Source organism: Ambystoma mexicanum, chromosome 6p (assembly GCF_040938575.1).
Source record: "Ambystoma mexicanum isolate Mex_15411 chromosome 6p, UKY_AmexF1_1, whole genome shotgun sequence".
Taxonomy (NCBI): Eukaryota; Metazoa; Chordata; class Amphibia; order Caudata; family Ambystomatidae; genus Ambystoma; species Ambystoma mexicanum.
In genome coordinates this window covers 484,567,087-484,582,528 of record NC_090935.1, presented here as the reverse complement: position 1 = coordinate 484,582,528, position 15,442 = coordinate 484,567,087, and the positions used below count along the sequence as shown (strand labels likewise).

The window sequence follows — 15,442 nt, the reverse complement described above, 5'->3', positions numbered from 1 at the left end:
GAAGAGGTCAGTGGGACACCAGGCAGAAAAGTTTCTGTCGGGCATCCCAAGAACGGTCTCCCCAGCAGCGCAAGCCGCACTGAATGCTCCCCTCACACTGCAGGAGCTGCACCTTGCGACCAAATCTTTCAAGACAGGCAAAACACCGGGAAGTGACGGTCTTCCAGCCGAATTTTACGTCACTATGTGGGACACAGTAGGACCAGACCTACTCGAGGTGTACAAAGAGATGGTCGCAGGTGGTAGCATGCCTCAGTCTATGAGAGAAAGTATCATCACGCTCTTGTACAAACGGAAGGGAGAGAAGTGTGACCTCAAGAACTGGAGGCCCATCTCTCTCCTAAATGTGGACTACAAGATTCTGGCAAAGACAATGGCGACTAGACTCAGGGGTGCTATCGGTGAGATTGTCCACCCCGACCAGACCTGTGGGGTCCCTGGACGTAGGGTCGCTGACAGCCTCGCCCTGATCAGGGACACAATCCAGTATGTCACGGACCGCAAGGTTCGGGCAGCGATGGTGTGCCTTGACCAGGAGAAGGCCTTCGACCGCGTCTCCCATGAATTCATGGACAGGGTCCTCAGAGGGTTTGGGCTGGGGGAATTCTTCTGCAGTTATGTTAGAGTAATGTATAAAGACATATTCAGTTCAGTCATGGTAAATGGTTGGAAAACAGACCCCTTTCCAGTAAAGTCTGGGGTTAGGCAGGGCTGTCCTCTCTCGCCCCCTCTGTTTGTTTGCATTATAGAGCTCTTGGCGGAGTACATCCGGAATAACCCAGACATCAGAGGCATCCCGGCACCAGGAGACGCGAGAAGAGAGGTGAAGTGTTCTCTCTACATGGATGATGTCACCCTCTTCTGTGCAGACAGTCAATCGGTGTAAGAGCTTCTGAGGACCTGCGAAGACTTTGGCCAGGCATCGGGCGCAAAGATAAATGCAGCAAAATCCCAAACCATGCTGTTTGGACACTGGGATAGCAACCAGGAGCCCCTTCCCTTCCCAATCGAGAAGGATTTCATCAAGATCCTTGGGGTCTGGTATGGGAAGGAGGGGGCAGCGCTGAAAAGCTGGAAGGAACGCCTGGCCAAAGTCAAACAGAAACTGGGTCTCTGGAGTCTCCGCAAACTGAGCATGGAAGGGAAGGCTCTGGTGCTGAGAAATGATGCGCTGCCTGTCCTGCAGTACGTGGCCCAAGCGTGGCCCCTCCAAGCCAGTGAGGCGCGGGCCATCAACGCCATGGTCTTCCACTTTGTCTGGGGCTCAAAGATGGACAGAGTTAAGAGATCATCCATGTACAAGGAACCGCGCAAAGGAGGGAAAGGAATCACGGACCTCCCTACAAGACTGCGGGCCTGCTTCGCCTGCACCTGCGTCAGGATTTCCCTGGGCAACGCCAACAAGACCCACTCAGCCTACCTCCTTTTCCGCTTCTTCCTCACACCAACATGGAGGAGGCTAGGCTGGGACAAGTGGGAAAACACGGCCCCGTACAACTGGACGCTCCCTTGGTACTACAGGGAGATGGAAAAGTTCATCGCAGATTTTGGCCTTCAGGGGGTGGTGCCTGCATTGTGGAACCCAAGGACAATCCACAACCTGATCAGGTCCCAAGACACCACAGATCCCATCGAGGACCTGCCAGCGGCCACAGTTACCCAGGTGTGGGAAAATGTGGCATCAAACAAACTCCTGAATATTCACAAGGACATCGCCTGGCTGACGGTGAGGGGGGCACTATCTGTGCGAGCATTCATGAACAGACGGGGCCTCTGCCCACACAGGAGCTGCCCAAGGGGGTGCCCGGCAGAGGAAACAGCGTACCACCTCTTCTGGGCATGCCCCTTTGCAAGGAAACTGCGCAGGGCCCTGAACACTGAGTTGAGTGCTCACATCCCGCCCCAAGACATTATACACCAGTCTGTGCTGTATGGACTCTTTGCACAGACCCACACAGTAGAGGCAATCCAGAACTGCTGGAGGATCCTCTGCTGCCTGAAGGACATTCTCCTCTACGCAAGGAAACGCCTGGTCCTCAATGATGAGCTGCTGACAACCGAAGCCTGCCGCAGGATGGTCCACGGCCTGCTAAGAGACTACGAAATCAAGGACAGCCTGGAAGATGGGGGACCTGAGTAAAACCCCCAGCCCAGGCAATCATCCAAAAAATAAAATAAAAAAAAGGGAACTCTTAGCCTACTCAGGCAAAACACGAACACTTTGTAAACCACAGACTCTGAACAGAAAATATATATGTACCCACCCAAATGCCCAAAGTAAAATTGAAACTACCCCTTCTGCTTTGAGGGGGGAATGTAATTGCCACAAAAGTCTTCTTATTGAATTGAATTTATTACCCTTGTATCATCTTTAAGCACTTAATAAAGATATTATTAAAAAAAAAAAAAGGTGGTTCTCCCAGGGTGAGGCTCATCCATTGCACACCGGATGTGCTGACCTCTGAGATGTCCCCAAATGCGGGATACTCGACTGCATAATTTCTGGTAGTGGGGGACTGCGTTCGCGCTTTCCCCTGATCTTTGGTTTCAAAAAATAGAACAAAAAAAAATGACTTGTCGGCCTGCTGGTTGCTGTTGCTGCTCCAGGCCTGGCTGTCCTGCACTATGGAGCCCTGGCCTACAGATGGCATGCCTCATGCAAAGCCCTCTGCCGAAAGGGATGCTGGGAGATCACTGTCTCCCCACTCTGGAGGCTGGCCCAGGGAGGTGGCAGAAGGCCCCGTCTTGTCGACAGGCCGGCCAGGCCCTGCAGCCTTTCCCAGGGCTGCAGGCCTGTCGCCCCTTCAGCCTCACCCTGGCCTTTGCGGGCTGCTAGCCTTGCCAAGCCCCTCGGCCTGGGCCCGGCGAGGGGTCTGACCGCGTTTGGGAGCGTTCGTGAGGGGCTTGGGGCGCGATACCCTGCTCCCAAAGGCCTTAGGCCTGGTTTGCTCTGTGCCCACATGAATTGATTTCTGCTTCTCTTTCCACCAGCAGGCACCCCGGTGACTATGCCAGAGAAGGAACGACTGCAAGCATGCGCAACAACACAGGGCCCTGCTGGCCTCTGACCCTGGGCGAAAGGGGGGACCGGAGGAGGAGGAGGAGCAGAAGAAGAGCAGCAGAAAAAGAAAGGGGGATAGAAAAAAAAAACAAAAGCCAAGCTGTACGGAGGAGGAGGAGAAGAAGGAGCAGCAGCAGAAAAAGAAAGGGTTGAAAAAAAAAACAAATGCCAAGCAACAAAAGGCCTTTCCCCTCCCTTTTTGGGCCTGTACGATGGGTGGGCGGCCGGCTGCCATCACCAGATGCAAATCTCGCTGGAAAGGGAGCATTGTGGGAAAGCCGTTCCGCACGATGCCACCCTGTGTGTCCAGTGCCACACAAGAGGGGCCAGCCGTGCTGTTCGTAAACCAACTCATACTTACCTGGCAGGGGAGACACCATGATCACTAAGGTGGTTCTCCCAGGGCGAGGCTCATCCATTGCACACCGGATGTGCTGACCCCTGCGATGTCCCCAAATGCGGGATACTCGACTGCATAATTTCTGGTAGTGGGGGACTGCGTTCGCGCTTTCCCCTGATCTTTGGTTTCAAAAAATAGAAGAAAAAAAAAATGACTTGTCGGCCTGCTGGTTGCTGTTGCTGCTCCAGGCCTGGCTGTCCTGCACTGTGGAGCCCTGGCCTACAGATGGCATGCCTCATGCAAAGCCCTCTGCCGAAAGGGATGCTGGGAGATCACTGTCTCCCCACTCTGGAGGCTGGCCCAGGGAGGTGGCAGAAGGCCCCGTCTTGTCGGCAGGCCGGCCAGGCCCTGCAGCCTTTCCCAGGGCTGCAGGCCTGTCGCCCCTTCAGCCTCACCCTGGCCTTTGCGGGCTGCTAGCCTTGCCAAGCCCCCTCGGCCTGGGCTCGGCGAGGGGTCTGACCGAGTTCGGGAAGGCCTGAGGGGCTTGGGGCGCGATACCCTGCTCCCAAAGGCCTTAGGCCTGGTTTGCTCTGTGCCCACATGAATTGATTTCTGCAACAGAAGACGAAATAAATAGCTGGGCATGGATAGCAAAAACTCTAAATGCCTCACCTAAGAGTTAATGCAAAGGCCAACTTAATAATGTCATGCTCGCCACTTGGAACACAAGAGGGTTCTCGCACCTTCTTATGTCCCTCCCAGAAATCCTAGTGACGGCCGACATACTATGTTTCCAGGAAACATGGTTAGCTAGAACTCCATGTGTTGAGGGCTTTGATGTTGCCATAAATCCAGCTATCACCAAAAAAAAGGGTCGCCCAATGTCGGGGCCAACTAATCCTCGTCAAACGAAACTGCGGATTACGAATTATGTCATCTCAGATCGTCTCACCGTATCTCCAGATGGCATGTCTCGAACCATCAGAGCCTTCGAAGACCACTTCAGAAACTCTTCACGTGCTAAATGTCTTTTGGAACACAACTCCGACAACCCACCAAAAATGTGAGGATGATCTTCTAGATTCTATCGATAACATCTTAATAGGAGAACCAAATGCTCAGATTGTATTATGTGGAGACTTCAACATGAAGCTGATAGAAGTGGAGAAATCAAAAGCAGTGGCAAATCACAAGGAGAGGTCGAAAAGTGAAAGATGGCTTGAGGAAACGATGAACAGGAATTTGGCCTTGCTGAATGGATCCATAAGGGGAGACATTCCACCAAAATCGACTTGGGAAAGATGCCCCCAAAAATCTATAACAGATTATATTTTTGTATCCGAAGCAATGGCACAAGAAATCGTACTCCTCAAAGTCACAAAGACCAAACAAAGTGACCATAATGTAGTCTCCATGGAGTGGCAGAAAAAAAAAACTTCAACAACGCAAGCAAACAAACCAACAAATTGCTGTAGAACCTGGTCACAATAGACTGCAATTAAGGAATAATGACATCATAGCAGTAACAGAAACCATGAGCCCAAAACATGAGAAAAGCCTAACGGATTCCATAGAATGACATCTTCTGTTTGAAATTTACAAAATAAAAAAGAAGGATGCCCAAAATAAACCCACTTATCAAAAGCACAAGTATGACCCTCAAGTCGCACAAAAAAAAAGAGAGCTCAGGAAGGAACTAAGAAGAATCCATGCCTCTATAGATCTTGACTGTAAGTGTGCAATAAGGTAAGCAAAAAACAGATTTAATAACTAGTGTAAAGCGCACAGAGCCATTCTTGAACAGAGATGCCGATATAATGTTGATGGCGCTAAATCAAAGAAACTCGAGAGGATTTTGGACAATAATAAATGAGACAGTGAATCCCAAAAATGCAGTTTTAACGAACATGGTAAATGAAAAAGAGTGGGAGAGATACTACACACACTTATTCAAAAAAGTGAAAAAATCAACCTGTCCTACCTTGCAAACAAGCCATCCGTGGGAGCTTAACATTGATTGAGATGATATTCGATCAAGTATCCAAAAAAGTAGCTCCTCCAGAGCAGCTGGGCCCGATGGCCTCTCGAACGCCAACCTGAAAAATAACATTGATGAGTGGACTGAATTCTGCGACATCCTATTTCAAAACATAATCAAAGAAGGATGTATTCCATCAACCTGGAAATCCGGTATCATAGTACTGATATTTAAAAAGGGTATCCGCACCGATCCTGCAAATTATCAGCCAATAGCCCTTCTGGATGTGGTGGGGAAAGTCTTCGCAAGTTTGATGCTCGCACAATTGACGAAATGGATTAGACAACAGAAAATCTTTGATGAGTGACAGTCTGGCTTCATCAAAGGAGTAGGTTGTAGCCTAAACCTCCTCACCCTAAACCTGTTGAAAATAGATGCCATTAAAATAGGCCAGAAAGTCTATCTAGCATTCATCGATATGGCTAACGCATTCGACGGTGTGGATCGAGAAACGCTATGGACAAAACTTAAGGAAAGAGGGTGCGCTGTCAGCCTGATTCAGAGTTGTATTCAGGTACCCATATAAAAGTTTGCCTGGATAGCTTGGGAAATGTAACAAACCCCATACCAACGGAAAGGGGGGTGAAGCAAGGATGCCCCCTTGGAGGCACTCTCTTTAATTTCTATATATCAGAAGTCGGCTTAGCTCTAGCAAGCGTTGTGTCATTTCCTCCAACGGTGAATGGAACCCACATAAATCACATCCTCTATGCTTATGACATGGGGCCTCATTACAACTCAGGCTTTAAGGGTTAACGCCATCGTTAACCCTTAAAGCCTGATTTCAATTTTAACAGCTGCTTTTAGCAGGCGTTAAAATCCATGGCGCTAAACCGCCTTGGTGCTAATTACGGCACCGTAATTTACGGTTCTGTAATTAGCGCCTTCCCCACTCCCATTATGCCCTATGGGGCAAAAATGGGAATGGGGAAGGGTAAATGGAAAATGGGGATTTACCGCCCCACTCACCTTGGAATGGGGCGGTAAATCCGCCATCCACCATGGTGTAAACATAGTTTACACCATGGTGGTAAAGTTGGTCTACTTACCGCCTGGGTCGTAATGACCCCAATGGTCATTTTAGACCTCACACCCATTGGCCTACAAAGAAAACTGACTGCATTAAAAACCTTCACAGAAGATCTAGGGTGGACAGTAACATAGCAAAATTAGAAATTCTAGTCCTCGAAAATAAACGAGGTAGGTCATCAGGTAAAAATAGGTCAAGTTGGGCCCTAGGAACAAAGAACCTGAATAAAGTTCCATACACGCGATACCTAGGAACAATAGTAAACTCCAGCATAAACGATGAACCAATGAAGAAAAAACTTATAAGCAACTGTAAACAACTAACATCGCAGGAAATAATACTGCAAAAAAAATAATACGCAACATTTTCTTACATTCCGATAAGAACATTTTACCAAAGTAAGGTTACTCCTATACTAACCTACGGAACCGAAAATATGTTTAGTTGTGATTCAAAGATCTGGGCAAGATGCGAGGGCTCCTTTTGGAAGCGAATCCTCCAGATCCCTCAAAGTTGTCCAACTGCTTACATATTGTATGAAGTGGGGGTCTCTACTCTGAATGCAAGATTAATCTGGAACAAGTTAACATTATTCAGAAAGACCAACGAAGAAGCAGATCTGCCACTCTTTGAAATGCTAATTGAGCAGAAAGCGCAAAGCAAAACTGCATTAACAGAATGGAGGCAACAATGCAAAGACATCCTGAATCAGTTGGGCACTGATGAAAAAACACTATGGAATAACCCAAACGCAGTAAAGAAAAAGTTGCTGGAACTTGATTGGATTGAAACTGGGGAGAAAAGATCAAATCACCAATGTATGAAAAATATACCTATCAAAGCCAAAAGACTCAATATATGATTATCGCACCATGCAAGTGTCTAAGAAGACTTTACCTGAAATTTTGACTAAATCTTTTCAAAACCAAAGAAATTCTAAGGCATAGGAATGATCCAGCCGGGAAATACAAACTGCAGATTCTGCTCAATTGAGGAGGAAAACCTAAAACACTTAGTCCTTTCTTGCCACAATCTAAGGGACCAACGTGGGAAATTCCTAGGGAAAGAGCTGGAAAAATGTTTGAGCTATAACATAGAGGGTTGGTGGAGGCAAATGCTTAACAGCGAGTGCAATCACTGTCGCTGGCGCTAATACGGTTTCTAGAAGAGCTGCAAAAGATTCTGGAGTCGGTGCCAGCTGTCCAGTAACGAAAGTGCCCTGCAGCAGATGAGAATTGATGCCGAGAGTGTTGGTCCTTGTGTCTTTCTCTTCTTCCTCATTCTATTTTTTTTTTTAACAATATTTGTAAATTTAGTCTTAGAACTCGTTTATATTGTGATTAATTGTGTTAGAATTTTATATTTCAAAAGTTTGTATAAACTGTGTGAAATAAAAAATAAAAAAAAGAGATGTTTATTTTCTACAGGAATGTGCCATCCCTTATTCCCAGTCCTACAGACACCTGGAGGATCAATGGACTCTATGCCCCTCATATTGGTCGGGGGGGAACAGCAGTAGGTCTAAAGGTGTAGCCATCTTTGGCAGAGGATGGCGGTTCACGGCCGACTCCGTCACCAAGCTTGAATGCGGCAGAACCCTTGTCATTGATGTCTCATGGACGGGGGAGCCGGTGAGGCTCATAGCTGTGTACGCCCCCTCTGACGTAGGTGAGCAGATGGAACTTTTCCAGCACCTCAGGCCACTGCTGGTCACCACCAGAACAATATTGATGGGTGGGGATTGTAACTGCATCTTGGAAGAGGGAGGACGCCTAGGTGTGAGGGCGGGCTCTGGGTGGATGGATGCTGCGGCAAAGCTCCTGGCGGAGATGTTGTGCGAGGCATCCTTGAAAGACGTAATTGGGTCAATGGGGCCTAATGCCAGGAACTTCTCTGTGAGCTCCCCAGATGGCTCTCTGCACTCTAGGATAGACTTTGTCTCCCCTACCTGTTCACTTCCCTGACCATCAAGCTATCCACTTCCAGGGCGAACTGACGGGCAAGTTCCTAGCAGGACCAGGATCCTGGAAGTTGAACAGCTCCCTGCTGAGAGAATAGAGACTGGAGGCTGGCCTAAGGGAGATGTACAGGTTGTGGCAGGAAATGAAGGATGGCTTCCAGTCAACAGGGGAGTGGTGGGAATGGGCCAAAGGAAGGGTGCAGGACTTTAAGAATGCAGGGAGGAGGAGGAAAGCCCAGGGGAGAAAGAGGAAGTGCAAAAGACTGGAGCAAGAGCTGCAGGAATTGCACGATCAACAACTCAGGTGATGGGATGTAAGGGCTCCCCTGGAGAAAGTCCAGAGAGCTGAGCCATAACTTTCGGGATTAATCCAGGGGCATCATCTTCTATTCCAAGGGGGACAACCTGGAGAAGGGGAGAGAAATGCAACAACTCCTTCAGGAAAATCTACCCTGCGCACACACCATTGGTTGAACTGCTTGATAAGGAGGCGAAAAGCTGTAACACAAGGGATGGCAAAATGAGCGTGGCAACCGACTTTTATGGGGACCTCTATGCAGAGAAGAGGTCAGTGGGACACCAGGCAGAAAAGTTTCTGGTCGGGCATCCCAAGAACTGTCTCGCCAACAGCTCAAGCAGCACTGAATGCCCTCTAACGCTGCAGGAGCTGCACCTTGTGACCAAATCTTTCAAGGCAGGTAAAACACAGACGAAACGGCGGTCCCCCAGCCAAGTTCTACGTCACTCTATGGGACATAGTAGGACCAGATCTACTCGAGGTGTACAAGGAGATGGTCGCAAGTGGTAGCATCCCTCAGTCTATGAGGGAAAGTATCATCACGCTCTTGTACAAACAGACGGGAGAGAGGTGCGACCTCAAGAACTGGAGGCCCATCTCTCTCTCCTGAACGTGGACTACAAGATTATGGCAAAGACAATGGGGACTAGACTCAGGGATGCTATCGGTGAGATTGTCCACGCCAACCAGACCTGCAGGGTCCCTGGACGTAGGGTCGCTGACAGCCTCGCCGGGATCAGGGACACAATCCAGTATGTCACGGACCGCAAGGTATGGGCAGCGCTGGTGTGCCTTGACGAGGAGAAGGCCTTTGACCGCGTCTCCCATGAGTTCATGGACAGGGTCCTAAAAGGGTTTTGGCTGGGGGAATTTTTCTGCAATTATGTTAAAGTAATTTATGAAGACATATTCAGTTCAGTCATGGTAAATGGTTGTAAAACAGACCCCTTTCCAGTAAGGTCTGGGGTTAGGCAAGGCTGTCCTCTCTCGCAAGAAGAGAGTTGAAGTGTTCGCTCTACATGGATGACATCACCCTCTTCTGCGCAAGCGGTCGATTGGTGTCAGAGCTTCTGAGGACATGTGAAGACTTTGGCCAGGCATCGGGTGCAAAGATCAACGCAGCAAAATCTCAGACCATGCTTTTTTTCAAAGTGGGATGCTAACCAGAAGCCCCTTTCTTTCCCAATCGAGAAGGACTTCATCAAGATCCTTGGGGTCTGGTATGGGAAGGAGAAGGCAGCACTGAATAGTTGGAAGAAACACCAGGCCAAGGTTAAACAGAAACTGGGTCTCTGCTAGTCTGCGCAAACTGAGCATGGAAGGGAAAGCTCTGGTACTGAGAAATGATGCCCTGCCTGTGCTGCAGTATGTGGCCCAAGTGCGGCTTCTCCCAGCCATCAATGCCACGGTTTTCCTCCGTGTCTGGGGCGCAACGATGGACAAAGTGAAGAGATAGTTCATGAATAAGGGGCCACACAAGGGGGCGTGGCTTGGCAGGCATGAGCTAAGGAGCTGAGTTCGGAAGCTCCAGCAGGTTCCGATAATAGATCCCGAAGTAGTGGTGGAAAAACCTATCAAAAGTGGCAGGAAAGTAACAGAAATGTGCATGAAGGGTAGGAGCACAGCTGGCAACGAAGGCTGATGTGAACCCATCCTGGAAACGGCCAGAATAAAGATCGAGGCGCCCATGGCACCATCAGAAAAAATTGCGGACGCGACCAGCCGGCTTGGTGGAGGAACCCTGTGAAACCAGTAAGATAAGGCGTGATACAGGGAGGACGTTCGATGTGAGACACACATCACTGGAGGAGAAAAGAGGAACAGGAGATCCCTCTGGTCGAAGCTTGTGTTGCCCAGGGATAGTGGGGGCCACTGCGGGTGGAGAGAAGCAGACGGAAGATAGGTGCCAAGCGATGAACTTTGTGTGCTCTCATGAAGGCAGCGGGCGGCAGGCGCTGAAGGAGGGGAGTGCCTGCAGATGCCCGATACCTGGACTGGCACCAACCAGAGACAGGTACGCTGCCCGGACGAGAGGGTCCACCGCAGAGGGCAATGAATCCGTAGGTGCACCGGTGAGACGAAAGGTGCAGGCTTAGAGATATACAGCCTCGGCGCTGGTCGCAAAGAGCAGAGGACGGCAAGACACAGACCCGCAGGGAACCAAAGCAGCATCCCGAAGTGCGTGCCGAGCCGAAGGCTGGAGGCGACCCAACATAAAGGGTACAAAGAAGGACTGATACAGCATACAGGGGAAAACACAGTCCATTGTCCTGGGCACCTGCATAGACACTCAAGAGCGAGCCCCACAAGCATTGCAGCGGGCCCCAAGGGCAAGGTAAAGAGTGATAGGGTGCATGACACCACAATACTGCTGCAACCCAGTGGACCCAGCCACGAGTCGGAGGGGGCACACAGGCGAAGCTGCGGCCAAATGGAAGATGCTTGGCAAGCTTAAAAGTACAGATACTCATCACAGGGAGCTCGACCTGCGGCCAGAACCTCACAGCTGGCAGGCAACAGACATGCCAGGGGAGAGAAGCTGAAGCAGACCCAGAAGGGCAGCACGGTGCTAAGGATCCCCCAGCGATGCGGAACGAGGCTAGACGCACCATCAGAGGCCATCCCGGGAGGGAGAACGAGACCAGAGCGGAGCGGACCAGAACAGCAGCGCAGGAGAGGTACAAAAAGAGGAGGGCACAGCCCAGGGCCTGACGCATCAAGGGTGATAGTGTAGCACAAACCAGACGCGGAGACCAGCAGAACAGTGGGGAAAGGTAGTGAGTGCAGACCGGGCGCATCCTGCTGCGGGGGGCCATACACGGGGCCTAATTATCACAGAGAGGGGGGCCACAGCAGTGGAAGACAAGACCAAGGCAACAGGGGGGCCAAGGCCCGGAAGCAGCAGACCGTGCACCACGTTGGCACAGCCCAACACCGCACATACTGAGTGGCTGGTGCACTGCTGCCCCCACTTCAGTACAGGGGGCAGTGAAAGCTCAAGTGCACAGTTAATAAATTGAAAGCGGGAGGCCACAGCCCATTGACTGGCGGTAGGAGAATGCCCGCCACCAACAGAGACATGGAGCTACATGTGTGGGCAATAACGGACAATTGGAAGCAGCGGAGACAGTGCTTACTGCATGGACGTACAGGCTCCATCGGATAGACAGACAAAGGAGTGCGAACATCCCCAATATAGACTATATAGGAGGAAGCCCAGCCAACATCAGGAGAGTGCCACGGTACACGCTACAGGAGCAGGGTGGATTGGTGGGACGCACAGCACACCAGGGAAGAGTGACGGGTCTCGCAATCGAGACACCTGGCTGGGCAGGGCCTCTGGGGGCGCTGGTGCCGACACCAGGGTAGGGGGCACTGTTGTACTCATACCTATGCACCACAGTACGTGGCAGACACCTGCCCCACGCAGACGGGACTACAGGAAGAATAGAGGGGGAAACAAAGCCTCATGCCACAAGGGGATAATGCCAAACAGGATAAAGGGATGAAGAGGTAAACAAACCAGCATAGACTTTCACCAGCAAATCCGAAAAGAAACAACCCGTCAAGCCAAACGCAGGGATGGCTACAACGAGAGCAGCACAACAGGTGGGAAGTGAAAGCAAAGGTCCGATACTGGAAGCAATTTCCGCCATGAAGGCGTCCCTGGAAAATAAAATGGACACAGCGATAAGTGCCCTGAAAGCATCCCTTGAAAACAAGTTAGACACAGTCATGGTGGATGTTGGCCTCCTCCGGCAAGATGCTCGAAACCCGACGGATCGAGCAATGACAGCAGAACAGCTGGTGCACCAAAACACCACAGATGTTGCCGTCACACAGACGCAAATGTCGGAAGTGATGCAGAGAGTAAAGATCCTGGAACGAAGAGCAGAGGATGCGGAAGGGAGGGCAAGAATGAACAACATCCGTATAGTTGGACTGTCGGAAGTCGAAGAAGGCAGAGATCCCACAGGGTATGTTGAAAAACTGCTGCTCCAGGAGATTGGGTTGGGGGCACTATCCCAGGGCTTTGCGTTAGACAGAGCACACAGAGCCCAGACTAGAAGGCCTCAACCAGGTGCCTCGCCCCCCCCCCCCAGATCAATGATTGCCAAGATCATGAATTTCAAAGATATGGAAAAGATATTGACATTTTCAAGAGTGGGGGGGGGGTCATCACCAGGAACTCCTCCAGAATCACCATATACCCGGACTACACTGTTATGGTTCAGAAGCAAAGAGCGCGTTTCGGCCCGCCTAAAGAACGCTTTAGGGCGGCAGGGGTACGTTACATGCTGCTATATCCGGCTAAACTCAAGGAGATACACCAGGGCAGGTCTAGCTTCTTAGAGACAACAGAGGAGGCCCACACATGGATGGACCAGCAAGGTATCCCCCAGCAACGACCTAGAAATGCTAATGATGATGGGAACCTACCCGGTGATAAGGAGCAAGGGCCACACATGAGCTGAGACATTTAGAATAAAGACAATAATGCAAGCCAGAAGGAATTTATACCAGAGCAAAGGACTCAAGATCTGCGGCAAGGTCCAGCAAGACACACAACCCCACAGTGCTCTACAAGGTTGGATGTCAGTTTTTAACAAAGCCCAAGCGGAGGGGGGGGTGGCTGGGCGTTGGTTTGATAGTTTTAGTTAGTAAACTGTTTGTTTGGTTGGAAGATGGCACCAATAGTGGAAGAAGCTGCACACGCAGAGCAGAGGGAGTGGAGCGAACGTCGACGGAAATGATGTAGAGCAAGGGACCCAGTCTCAGAGAAACACCCCTAGGCAGAGGCTCACGGTGTTGGGGGATACAGGGACACACGGGAGAGAGGATGAAGAGAATCAGTCTACAAGAAGATAGATTAGCCCAAGCTGGGGCCGAAATATGGAGATACGGGGCAGTGGAAATACCGAAGGCTGTGGGACGGCGGAGCCGGAAGAGACACAGCGAATATGAGTTGAGATGAGATAACGATTATTACTTGGAATGTTAGTGGGCTCAACGCCTATGTTAAAAGACTTCGAGTATATGCCTGGCTAAACAGGATGAAGGTTAATATAGCAATGTTGCAGGAGACTCACCTAACGCGGGAGAAGCAAACTAAAGTGGACAAGAAATGGGGAGGACAGGTGTACAGTTCCACATATTCGAAGTATGCAAGGGGAGTACTGATCTGGATTGCCCCAGGGGTACCATTTCAGTTAATAAAGCAAGAAAGCGACTTAAAAGGAAGATTAGTCCTACTGCACGGATCGCTGGAGAGTAAGGAGATATGCGTGATAAATACATATGCTCCAAATCACGGTGCAACAGAATTTTTCAGGAAACCTGTGCCCAAACTGGCCCAGTATAGAGAAGCAACGTTCATCGGGGCGGGAGACTTCAATTGCAGTCTGGACCCGCTCCTCGATAGGTTGGATGACAAACACAGAAGCCAGCAACCCCAGCTAAGGCATTACAAACGGTCCTGACCAGATTGCAGCTGGCGGACATCTGGAGAAAGGTACACAGCGATGAGAGAGGATATACATTATAGTGCACCCCATGGAATATTTATACGCATAGATCATTTATTCACGGGCACTGAATCTATGAAAGATTTTACGAGGATAAATATTAAAGCACGCACACTATCCGACCATGCATCATTACTAGCAACATGGGCACACACCCATAGAAGCATTGAAGGAGGGCGAGTTTGAGGAATACTTGCATGACATGATAGAAGATTACTTTGAGCACAATGTTCTAAGCGTAGAGAGTAATGGTACGCTCTGGGAAGCGTTCAAAGTGGTGATAAGGTGGCAGCAATAGGGAAAACGGGGGGGGGGGACTAAGGGGTGAGGCCCTTGCAGAGCTTGGCAACCTGGAATGGGCGATATAACTGGGGGAACTCCGGGCGGGGATTTCATGGGAGGAACCTATAAAATGAATGGTGCTGAGACTGAGATGGTAGAACTGTGGGAGAAACTGGGAAGACTGGACTATTGGAAATATATACAGCGGCTGCATGCAGGGGGGGGGGACAAACCCGGCAGGCTTCTGGCCTGGCTCACCAAGCAGGAAAGTAAAAGAGGCCCAATTAATGCAATAAATGAAGCCGGGATAGAGTCAGAAGTCAGGAGGGCATTAACACACCATTTTCACGCTTTTATGAGAGACTGTGTGCCCCTAACCCGGAGGTGGAGCCCGGGATATAGGAGATGCCTTGGCAGAGATAAGATTGCCAAAACTAGCAGGAGAACGAGCCCAATTATTAGACTACCCTCTTACATTGGAAGAAATAGAGACAGTAATCACCGAACTCCCATCAGGCAAATCCCCAGGACCCGATGGGCTCCCGGGTGAATTCTATAAGGCCACTATAGCACAGAGAATGCTTGAAACGTATCAAGAGGCATATGAGAAGGAACAACTGCCAGTCAGCATGTCAGAATCAGTAATTATACCGATCCTCAAATCTAGAAAATCACAGTTGGAGTGTGCCTCATATAGGCCGATTTCCCTTATTAATCAAGATGCCAAAATCTGGGGGGGCGTGGCCAGCAGAGCGATGAAACAGACGTAAATCTCTGTTGCTCCTGCGACTGCAGCTAAAAACCTGCAACACTCGCCTGCTTTAATCTCTGCGGGCCCTTTGAACACCCTTTTCGGGTAGTAGACATCCTGAAGTACCACCAGACCGAGGGACAGTGTAAACCGAACA

The 15,442-nt window shown here is 50.1% G+C and overlaps 1 non-coding gene and 1 pseudogene across 1 annotated transcript; both read left to right on the top strand.

Moving 5' to 3' along the window:
• The first annotated feature begins 2,399 nt into the window (after nt 1–2,399).
• LOC138512777 (U1 spliceosomal RNA) lies at nt 2,400–2,537 on the top strand (annotated as a pseudogene).
• An 877-nt stretch (nt 2,538–3,414) lies between these two features.
• Nucleotides 3,415–3,578, top strand: LOC138512667 (U1 spliceosomal RNA). Its single transcript, XR_011281458.1, has one exon. It is a non-coding gene; the product is annotated as a U1 spliceosomal RNA (small nuclear RNA).
• Nucleotides 3,579–15,442: the final 11,864 nt, after the last annotated feature.